The sequence below is a fragment of the Thamnophis elegans genome, chromosome 8, assembly GCF_009769535.1.
Source record: "Thamnophis elegans isolate rThaEle1 chromosome 8, rThaEle1.pri, whole genome shotgun sequence".
In the NCBI taxonomy this organism is placed as follows: Eukaryota; Metazoa; Chordata; class Lepidosauria; order Squamata; family Colubridae; genus Thamnophis; species Thamnophis elegans.
The window spans coordinates 11,873,492-11,885,742 of record NC_045548.1 but is presented as its reverse complement, the minus strand read 5'-3'; the positions used below and the strand labels follow the sequence as shown (position 1 = coordinate 11,885,742).

At 40.6% G+C, this 12,251-nt stretch overlaps 1 non-coding gene across 1 annotated transcript; it reads right to left on the bottom strand.

Moving 5' to 3' along the window:
- Nucleotides 1–6,682: 6,682 nt before the first annotated feature.
- Nucleotides 6,683–6,789, bottom strand: LOC116512828. Its single transcript, XR_004255933.1, has one exon. It is a non-coding gene; the product is annotated as a U6 spliceosomal RNA (small nuclear RNA).
- Between the last annotated feature and the right edge of the window lie 5,462 nt (nt 6,790–12,251).

Sequence of the window (12,251 nt, the reverse complement as noted above, 5' to 3'; positions counted from 1 at the left end):
GTTGCTTACCTGAGGGGGAAGCAGCAAGCTCCTGGAAGGCGAAGGGAGTTTTCAAATGGAGGTCAAGCGCAAAGCTTTTAAACGCTTCGCCTCCAGCCCGCTCACTGATTGGCTGGACTCCAGCCAATCAGTGAGCGGCAGGCTGGGCTGGCTTAGTGCGGATGGGCGGGGGAGTGAGCGAGCGAGCTGCGACACGTCGGCAAGGGTGCTTTGCAGTGACAGGGGCCAGGACCGGTACCGGCGTTCCCGGAAGTTAATTACTTCCGGGTTCACTGACCAACCTGCTCGCAAGGACCGGCAAGGACTAGTAGGAACCCACCCCTGCTTGAAACCCAAAGCCTCATAGCTTCTCCACATTTATTCATCTTTGGTGGCATTTGTAGCACATTTTATAATGTGGAATAAGGGTGCAGATATCCACCACAAAGCCTAGCAACAATCATAGCAAAGAACAGGTAGTCCTCAATATACGACCACAACTGAGCCCAAAATTTCTATTGTTAAGTGAAACATTTGTTAAGTGAGTTTTACCCCATTTTTACGACCTTTCGTAAAAGGTCACAATTCTGCCACAATTCTGCCACAATTCTGCCACAATTCTGCCACAATTCTGCCACAATTCTGCCACAATTCTGCCACAATTTTTAAGTGAATCATTGCAGTTGATAAGTTAGTAACCTGGTTGTAAAGTGAATCTGGTTTCCCCATTGATTTTGTTTCTCAAAAAGTTGCAAAAAGTGATCACATGACTTTGGGACACAGTAAAGATCATCAGTATGAACCAATTACTGAATTTTGGGCACATGATCATGGGGATGCTACAAAGGTTGTAATTGTGAAAAAGGTCAAGTCACTTTTTTCAGTGTCGTCGTAACTTTCAATGGTCACTAAATGAACTGTTGTAAGCACAGGGACTACCTGTAAAAAAGCAGTTTCAGCCAGTGACTTTAAACCGTTCTTAATTTCAGATAATATCAGGTAATATTTTTTGGCTTTTTTTTCTTCCCCTTTAATGATCAATGCTCAAAGTTAATAAGTAAATCTGAAATCTTATGTATACTGATATAAGAATAAGTTCTATTGAAGCCAACATACTTCTGCATATATAAGCTTGACTCTGAAATGATTAATATAGTGTAATAACATTCCTTCTTCCGTAGTCTTTCCACTCCATTTGGAATATGATGCTCTCATAATCATTGGTCATTTGAGGAACAATTTCCACATTCAGGTTCCAGAAATGATGAGAATAACCTAAGGGTGCTTCCATAATGAAGATTTTGAGGAGATAATAGAAAGCTGTCCTGTCACTTTAAATATAAATGTAGGATTATACTATATCTATCATTTCTATGAGTAAGACTTTCACATATGTCAAAGGAATTGTGTTTTATGGGGGTTCATGTGATATAGGAAATTTTCTCTTACATGTTGAAGTAAGTTTTATATTATCATAAGTAACACGCTGTGAAAACTATACACGTACGTGTTTGTGTGTGTGTGTGTGTGTGTGCGCGCATGTACGTGCGTTTAGTTTTCAAATTTGTATGCCACCAAATGTATTCAGGCTTCTGTTATGGCATCTTCCAAGAAAAAAAATAATTTAAATGTCCATAATATGATGAAACAATATAAAACAATAAAATGTCCACAGTAAATGGTTAACCAAACATTAAACAAAAGTAGCTGAACATCCGAAATAATACTCTAACACCCATGAATTAGATTAATATGTAATAATTGAAGAGCATACCATGATAAATTATACAACAGTCACACAATTGTTGTGTATATGAGGACTCAAATGGCCATTTGGAATAACTTGACTTTTACTGATTTCAGAAGTCCAAGTTCTAAAAGTCTTTGACATTTCAATATTTATCTTTATTACTACAGGGAAAGGTGCTTATAAAAAATATTGTTAACCAGCCGAGAATATTTATATATTCAAAAAGAAAGATATGAATTCAGTAAAAATAATAAGTATAGCAGAATAACCGAGTTGTAAGGGACCTTGGAGGTCTTCTAGCCCAACTCCTGTTCAAGCAGGAGAACTTACACCAGGGGTGTCAAACTCACTTTGTCACAGCGGCATCATGTTTTGTATCGGGACTTTCCCCCCTTTTTTCTAAACTGGGCATGGGTGTGGCCAGTGTGCAACGCATACAGCCCATGGCCCAGGAGTTTGACAGTCCTGCCTTATACCATTTCAGGCAAATGCTTTTCCAATCTCTTCTTAAAAACTTCCAGCTGACCTTTACCATCTTCTTGATCCTTTGCTGCTGCTGAAATGTGCCTGGCTCACCTCTTCATGAAGCAGCTGATAGCCACGTGAGGCATTTTTCTCCAGGTTTTGCGAGGAAGCCATCATGCTCAACCTGGGGAAGAAAGCCTCACACATGACCAGCAGTTAACCCAGTTTCCCTGAAAATGAGACTTCCCCGGATCAGAACCCCAATCAGGCTTTTGAGCGCATGAGCTAAAATAAGCCCTCCCCCCAAAAATAAGCCCTCCCTGAAAATATTGCAACACAGCAGCAGTCATGAGGTGACCACGTTCGCTGCCTCCTGCACCTCAAAAATAATAAGACCTCCCCGAAAATAAGGCCAAGTGCTTATTTCAGCGGTCAAAAGAAAATAAGACCCTGTCTTATTTTCGGGGAAACGCGGTACCTTGTAAAGGGCCAGACTGAGCATGCTTTGTTTTGTGAGTGAATTCTCATTCATTCTCTCCATATTACCAATCCATTTCAGGGTACTTCTTTCATTCTGGTCCTTTCTGTTCAAGACAAATTCATTCACCACCCATTCATTCTTGATCCTATCTCTTCTCGTCTTACCATGCACGGTTTTAAAGCCATCAATTCTTACTGCACTCAAATTGCATTTATATTGTCCTGACATACTCATACTCTTACTTTCCTATAGCAAAATAGGCAGAAACACATTCCTATATATAAAAACATTTACATTTCTTTTGACAAACATTCCTCACAACACTACACATGTTATAAATTACCTTCCTACAAGCATTTGCATGTCTTAAATTTTCTCCATCCCTAAGTCAGGGACAAATTGTTGCGTCCCCTTGACGCAGCTGGCAGCCAAGCCACGCCTTGCAGAAGGCTGATTGGTCCTGGCGTGGCTGCCGGCTGGCGGGAGAATTGCGATCACCCCATTGGCCGCCCGCCTGACAGCTATCAGTATAAATAGCTGTCAGGCGGTGCTGTCCAGCGCGCGTGTTCTGAACTTGCTGTTCGTGTTACTGTTGTTAATAAAGGTTCAGTTATTTACCTCAGCGCCTCCTCGTACTTAAAACAAATAAGCCTCTTTTTTTCCCTTTTAAGAGCTGCATTAACTCAGGCACAATTTGTCAGGTGTTGCCTGCAGACAGTAGATAGGGTTGAAACCAGAGTTCATTGCTTCTTACAGAATTGGCCTTCTTTAAATGAAAACGTGAATCACACCACTTATTGCAACATGTTGGTTCCTGTTAATCTGAGATTTTCCTGCACCAGAACCCTGACTTGAAGGCAACGAAAACTTGTTGATCTACTTCCATATCCCAATGCTCAGTTTTCCTGAAATCTGTCTTGTTTTCCATGCAGTATATTGGAAATACCGTATCCGGGTTGGAAGGGCAGCATATACATTTATAATAACAATAATTAAAATAAAGTATAAATAAAGATTGGACAACCATTTGTCTGAAATGGAATAGGGTTTCCTGCTTGAGCAGGGGGTTTGACTAGAAGACCTTCATGTTCCCTATTGTGGCCTGCCAGTGGCCGGTGGAGCTGGTGGCAGACTCAGATAGTGAGGAGATTGGGAAGGAACATGGACCAGTCCTGGAGTCTGGGGAAGGCTCTGATGAGTGCTCTGCATCAGAGGCAGAGATGGGGTCATCTGACAGGTATCAGCTGCCTTTGGAGTTGGATATCAGTGAAGTAGAAGAACAGCTGGAGCCTGTTCCCGATGTGCACATGCGCAGAGCTGCCAAGAGAAGGAAATGGCTAAGGAATAAGGGCCGACTTGGGAGTAAAGGCACAGGTGGATGGTGAATGGCCCCTCCATAGGGAATGAAGAGGAGCAAAAGGGGAGTGGAATTTGCAGGAGACAATTAGTTCAATTCATTAGGGTGAAGATCTATTCCTGACTTCTTGCCAAGTAATTGCTGCTACAGCATGGCGTTTGGAAGATATCGGCCTGGCAACTCTCCAAGCCTGATAAAGGTCTGAAGTTGAAAGGCTGTTTGCCGGGACTTTGCTGGAGAGGAATTCCCATAAACCTAAATAAAAGATTTTAGGGGGACTAGGAGTTTGCTTCATGATCTCGGGAAGCCTAGGTCAGAACAATCCCATCCAGCTCTGTTCTTCTGTTATTAATTAATCTATTTTACACCCAAAACCATTATATCTTCATTTCTCCATAAGAAACTTTTATATTGCAGCACAGATTCCAGATGGTGATTTATGATGTTTGTAACAAATAAACCAAGTTCAGAAAGAAGTTATTCACATTTAAATTCCGTTGTTGCGGGGAGAAAATATGCTATTTCTGAGTATATACTGAGGCTGGTCCATATTAGGGAATTTTAGATAGTTCTTATTCTGGAAACGTTTTCTGGAAATATAGTTCTTCATTCAAAATTATTTTTAAAATAGTGGGCTTATTCCAAGGATGTAGCACTTGCTTTGCTGCCATTCAGGCACTTAGATGTAAATACAAAACAGAGCAGTAAATGCTGAGTAAACATCTGGTAATATAATCTGCAGACATTGTTTCTGCTTTGTTTAGATTTCATTGATTTTTTTCTCCTTCTTTGAAACAAAGACTTATTTTCATTCTAGTAAATATGGATGTTTAGGATTGCAATGGGACTAACATTTACAGGCATTTATTTTTTTCTGTAAGAAAAGAGAATCTCAGCCTTTCTCGTTTCACCAGCCAGAGAATTCAGTGAAGCGATCATAAATACCAGAGGTCCCTTTTTTATTCTGAAAAAAAAACTGGTAATATTGTCTCTACTATTAAAGATAGATTATAAAATAAAACCTGAAAGGCCAAAAGAAGCAGCAGTGGCTGGTTTTGTATACACTACAGGCTGGAAATTTTTAGTTCCTCCTCCAAATTCTTGTCCTCTTGTGTTAGTGAGCCCTAAAAGATATTGCAAAAAGAGCCGCATTTGCCATCTAGTCTTCATATTTGGTTGTTGTTCATCCATCATCTTTGACCTGTTAAAAATTGTCAAGACTGAGAAACACTGGCAAAGACAAACTATCAAAGATGGACAAAGGAAACTGAAGGACAGTTTTAAATTCTGTGCTTTGATCTTGAAATAAGCCATTGTGGTTTTATTGTGGCCATGCAGGCTTGATATGTAATTCTACATATATTTACTAAGTTCAGTGTGACTTCCTTTGGAGGAAGTATGCTTTAGATGACCACTTTAGTTGCCTTACATTATTCTGAGCCTTCTTGTATTGTAAATAAATATGAGTTTTTTTTAATAGTGGTGGCTGTGTAGATTTTCTATTTTTGGTGGCGAAAACTCCATCTCTGATTAGCTAATTTTCCATCACATCCATTCATGTGATGGAACAAAAGTTGTTCGAATATATTCCAGTCCATCAAGAAGCAAAGCTTGTCATGACGTCTACAATCCATCTTCTGAAAAACAAAAGTAAATTGGCAGTTTAGTTGGAATTCCAGCCTCAAACAATCTTAGAGATAATAACAGACTTGAAGGTCAAGTAGATTAACCAGAATTTGTAGAAGCTACCTAGATACAAAGTGATTGAATGAAGAAGTCCAGTGATTTAAGACAGGAAGGGAGAACAGATGCCTCTCAAACTATGACAATATATAATTTCTAGAATGCCTCATAATTGGGCCAATCTTATTTATAGTTTCTGGGAGTTCTACTTTAGCTACATCTGGAAAGATACCTTTCTGAGCAGTTTGGTGAACTGATACCTCCATACACCTATGGAGATTCTCCTCCAGAAGAATCTCACTTCATTCTGAAGATCTAAGCAGAAACTCCCAATGTAATCAAGCGAAAGCAACATGTAATTGAATTTGCAGTGTTTTCTTGTGCTTTCTCTTTCTGTATTATCTTCCCTTTCCCCAAAATTAAGAATATAAAAGCTTTTATTGAATTTTTTTTAAAAAAAGCTTTTAAAAATATTTACCTCCCCTCCCCCACTCTCCCCAACCGAACCCAACCTTCCCCAACCTCCCCCCCCCCACTTCCCAGAACAAATACAGGGTATACATCTTTAACAAAAATGTTCTAAAATAAACTTAAAGAAAGTTAGTATCATCTTTCATTTGCGCTTTAACTCCTCTTTTGTTAGGCTAACTCTAAACTGATTATATCGTTCCTCGCTTGTTCAGTCATAAACTATCTGGAATTTCTTAGTCTCATATTTATTTTGAATATAATCAATCCATCTTCTCCACTTCAGTTTATATTCCTCATTTGAGTGGTCCTTAAGATATGCTGATATTTTAGCCATCTCTGCTAAGTTTGTTACTTTTAATGTCCATCCTTGAATAGTAGGCAAATCTTCCTCCTTCCAGTATTGCGCCACCAACAGTCTTGCTGCCGTTATTAAGTACAAAATCAAGTTAGTCTCTATAACAGTACAATCAGTAGTTATAACTAACAGGAATAACTGAAAAATATGGAACGCTTCACGAATTTGCGTGTCATCCTCGCGCAGGGGCCATGCTAATCTTCTCTGTATCGTTCCAATTTTAGTATATGTGCTGCCGAAGCGAGCACAAATATAAAAGCTTTTAGAAGCAGCATTTTGGGGAATTTGTAATTGATAAAACTCTCGAGCAAAACAATAAAAACACAACAATAATTTTTACCTTGCATGTTTCTCTGCTCCCGAAAAAACAAGCAATAATCATAGATCTTAAAGGAGAACTAATTGATTATGGTTTATCCTGTAACGTAGGGGTGTCAAACTCACGTCGTCATGGTGGCATCATGTGACATATCAGGACTTCCCCACCCTTTGCTAAACCGGGTGTGGGCATGGCCAGCCTGTGAGTTTGAAAATCTTGCTGTAATGAATGAACACCTGTCTGTCAGTGCAACCATGATGATGAACAAACATAAAAAATTTCACTGTGAATTCTCCCTCTTCCTTATCCACTGATGTGGCCTAGTCCTTCAGCTTTTCACAACTACACACCAATGCACCAACAAATGGCGCTATTTATTTCTGTGATTTTGAACAGCTCCTTGATGTTTGAAATCAATTCTTCAGTTTCCTTGTCTTCAACCAGTACAAGAAAGCTGTCATTATCTTATGCACACATGGAAACAGATGATAAATTGATGCTGTCGACATGGTTCTCTATGATTGCTGAAATTGTCGAAATAGTAATTTTTCATTCTTTTGTTGAAGTAATAGGATTGTTTTGGGAGTATGAAATTTTTATTAAGCAAATAATAACATTTGAGAATTTAACTATGGTGGAAATAAGCTAATTCACGCTGAATTTTCTCTCGGCTTCATTGCAAAGCAGTTTATGATAGCGCTGATAATTTTCAAAGACTAAGTTAAGAAACTAAATAAACCAAACTGGGGAAAAACTGTGACCTGAATCTGTTTATTAGTAGCTTGAAACCAAAAGGTCTTTTAGAAGGGATTGTGTAACATTCTCTGATTGGTAAAGCTCAGCTTTGAATTCAAAAGTATATTACAGACAATAGCAATGATACTTTTACATCATCCTTTTCCAACAAGGAGTTGTCCGTAGATGCTTCACTTCAATTAATGCCCACCCTGCAAGATTAATTAATTGCTCCACTTCAATTAATGCCCACTCTGCAAGATCAACAGCTTTTGTAAGTTCCACCTGGTAAGGTTAATATGTTTGCACGACAGTAGCAATAACTAACAGCTTCATATAGTAAGCTAGCCAAAGACTGGACTTGGGAGATGTCCATCATTGACATAATAATATAATACTTTGATGTAGCATCACTGCAAATTACTATGGGTAATTCAGATTGGATTGGATTGGATTGGATTTATTACATTTATATGCCGCCCTTTCCCCCAAAGGGGACTCAGGGCGGCTCACAATTCAGTCAGGGAAGGGAATACAGACAGGGAATAAAAGACGAACATAACAATACAATTTAAAACACACAACAACCATACCATTCCAGGAGGGGGGGCAAAAGCTCTTTAGCCCCAGGCCTGTCGGAACAGCCAGGTTTTAAGGGCTTTGCGGAAGGCCTGGAGGGTGGTGAGGGTTCGAATCTCCACAGGGAGCTCGTTCCAGAGGGTCGGAGCAGCCACCGAGAAGGCTCTCCTCCGGGTAGTCGCCAGTCGGCATTGGCCGTCGGATGGAATTCAGAGGAGGCCTAATCTGTGGGATCTGATCGGTCTATTGGAGGTAATTGGCAGCAGGCGGTCTCTCAAGTACCCAGGTCCAATATCATGATGCTGATGGTTGGCAGCTACCTGGTACAAATCACAATCCATGCTGCTGTCATTCTAATTAATTATAGCAATAGCAATAGCAATAGCAGTAGACTTATATACCGCTTCATAGGCCTTTCAGGCCTCTCTAAGCGGTTTACAGAGAGTCAGCATATTGCCCCCAACAATCTGGGTCCTCATTTTACCCACCTCGGAAGGATGGAAGGCTGAGTCAACCCTGAGCCGGTGGGATTTGAACCGCTGACCTGCTGATCTAGCAGTAGCCTGCAGTGCTGCATTTAACCACTGCGCCACCTTGGCTCTTAAGTACCAATTGGGGAGCTCTTAAGTAATTCAATTGGGAGGTGCAGGATTCAGACATGATGCTGTAGGAAGTTAGCACCCACTCCTCTCCTAGGAAAATGAGATATTTTAGGAAATATTAAAAGGGCAGAATTATTTCCTGAAAAGGGAGGCAGAAACTCAGCCCACCTCCTTTGTCAATGGACCATTAAGGCCTGATGAAGTCTATTCTACATAAAAAGATCTACCTCCTTCAGGAAGATCCATAATAGGAATCCCAAAGTCCTTTCATCACATCATCACCCAGCACCAGCAAGGTTCAACCAAGCTTGGGACTCAAAAACACAACCTACAAAGTTACCCCTGCATGGCCCCATGGAACTCTGACCACCAATCAGAATACAAACTCAAATTCAAAGCCCAGATGATATAAAACTCAGGGACTCTCAGCATCTCTTCCCTTTTTCTCTTCTTCACCCAACATCTTCAAGGCATGTGATCCTGTCCACCATTAAAACCACCTTTCCAAGCAGCCTCCATTTTTTCCAGTGTCTTTTTCCCCACTTGGAACTGAACTCAGAAGGACATTTCTTCCAACAGTGCTATACCTGAAAAGGCTTCTTTCTCTGCTCTTTATGAATTTGGGTAAATAACCTGTCACTTATAACATCAAAATTCCATTTCTACTATTATTTAATACATTCACCCATGATTTCAGTTGAAATTCATAATATTTCAGACAGTCAGATTTTGCAGGCTGATATTTCTCTATCTGTTCACAATATATAATTCTAATTTGCTTGTGTGTCTCTTTTTCAAGGGTCCTGGAACAGTAATATTATTGTCCCCCAAACAATGCCATTTATTTATTGCCTTTTAAAATCTACTTAACAGAATGTCATCTGCCACTTAAAAGGTTCTTTAAAAATCCTAATGTTTCTCTAGATGAGATCAGTTCATACACTGCAAGTCATTCTCACTCATTCATTTCTAGTGTTAATACACATTCTTCAAAACTGTATACTCTGTTTCCATGAAAATAAGACCTCCCTGGATAATAAGCCCTATCTGGCTTTTGAGCGCATGCCCTAAAATAAGCCCTCCCTTGAAAATAAGCCCTCCCCGAAAATATTGCAACACAGCAGCAGCCATGAGGTGACCACACTCACCGCCTCCTGCACTTCAAAAATAATAAGATCTCCCTGAAAATAAGGCCAAGTGCTTATTTCGGAGGTCAAAAGGAAATAAGACTCTGTCTTGTTTTCGGGAAAACATAGTAGTATCTCTGCACCCCCCCCCCCAAAATATACATTCTTGTTGCATCTCCACATGCATACACTAAAATTGTTGCCGTGTTTCTCTTAAACATTCCACCATAATACATTGTTACATGAATTATTATTAGTAACACGGTTATTAAGTGAATCTGGCTTCCCCATTAACTTTGCCTGACGCAAGACCGCAAAAGGTGATCACCTTGGCCATGGGACAATGCAACTGTCATAAATACATGCCAGTTGCCAAACATCTGAATTTTGATCACGTGACCATGGGGAGGCTGCAACAGCCGCGCGAGCGATCGTGGGTGCACCTCGTTTCACCCACGTAACACCTATCCTTTGTGAGCTGCACTGGCTGCCTGTTGATCTCCGGGTGCGCTTCAAGGTGCTAGTTGTCACCTACAAAGCCCTTCATGGTATTGGACCTGGGTACTTGAGAGACCGCCTACTGCCAATTACCTCCACTAGGCCAATAAGATCCCATAGATTAGGCCTCCTCCGAATTCCATCAGCTGGCCAATGTCGACTGGCAACTACCCGGAGGAGAGCCTTCTCGGTGGCTGCTCCGACCCTATGGAACGAACTCCCCGTGGAGATTCGTACCCTCACCACCCTCCAGACCTTCCACATAGCCCTTAAATCCTGGCTGTTCCGACAGGCCTGGGGCTAAAGACTTCAACCCCACTCGAATGGTATGACTGTTGTGCTTTTTTAACAGTGTATTGTTTTCATGTTTGTAACTTGTCTATTTTCCCCTTCCCTTATATTGTGAGCCGCCCTGAGTCCCCCCAGGGAAAAGGGCGGCATACAAATAAAGAAAAAAAAAGTTGTAAGTGCAAAATACAGTCATAAGTCACTTTTTCAGTGTTATAACTTCAATGGTGGCTAAACGAATGGCTATAAATTAAAAGGTAAAGGTAAAGGTAAAGATTCCCCTCACACACATATGTGCTAGTCGTTCCTGACTCTAGGGGGTGGTGCTCATCTCCATTTCAAAGCCAGTGCTGTCTGAAGACAAGTCTAAACGCCGAAGGCACATGGAACACTGTTTCCTTCCAACCAAAGATGGTTCCCATTTTTCTACTTGCATTTTTACATGCTTTCAAACTGCTAGGTTGGCAGAAGCTGGGACAAATAACGGGAGCTCACTCTGTTACGCGGGCACTAGGGATTCGAACCACCAAACTGCCGACCTTTCTGATTGACAAGCTGAGCGTCTTAGCAACTGAGCCACGGCATCCCTCTTTGTTGAGGACTACCTATATGCTATTTAATATGCCCTCTCCTAGCTCTCCCTTGCTATTCACTCCAAACTATCTCAGTAGAAAACCAAAAAAAGTACGCATTTAAAACTTGTGTTGCTTTTGTATGTTCCTCCCTAGATGAAAGCCATCATTTTAAGAATGCGGTCATTACCATTATCATGAAAAATCTTCTCAAGGAAGCAATTCCACCTTCTGTTTCTGACACCTCATTTCTCTCTTGTCTCCAGAGCCTCTTTTATATCTCCTAGGAGCATCGGTTCCCATCTTAATCTCTTTGTGTGTAATCTCATTACAGATAATCCCATTTGCTGGAGATGTCAGGAGTACCACTTCTCGATGTGAAGAAGGATTTGTCCTCATCTCGTTTTGTAACTCATCCCAGATACATTTATTGTATAAACAGACCAGCTCGAGTGGGAATCTCCCTCAGGTTGCGGTTCCGTCTCTCTACTGGCAGTGAAATATGTCTGAGTGATGTAAGGAAAGGGAGAAATATTGGCACTTCGTTTCCAGCCTCTCTCAGCAAAACGACTCACTATTTACACGAGATGGAGAGGGAACGTGTGATATTTTTCCAGCTAAAAGAACAAGATTTATAAAGTAATTAAAAACAAAAGGAAAAAAAAAAGAAGCATCAGCTTTGAATGACTTTTAGAGACTCATTTATCTTGGGGGCCCAGTCAGTCTTTTGGAAGAAGACACAGTGTGAGCTGTCTTTACTTTTGATTCGGGGTTTGTTTAAAGTCAATGGCTGTTTTTTTGTCTCGTCAGTCTGGGGAGCTTATATATGACTCTCAGGCTGTAAATTGGGTCACAGGAAGTAACCAACCGGCCTTTTTATTTTATTTTTTGCAAATAGAAAGTCTTGGGAGTTGGTGGTTCAAATAAGTTCATAAGATGAATCACAAGCCCATTCTGAGGAATAGTCAATATATTCGTGGCACGACAAAA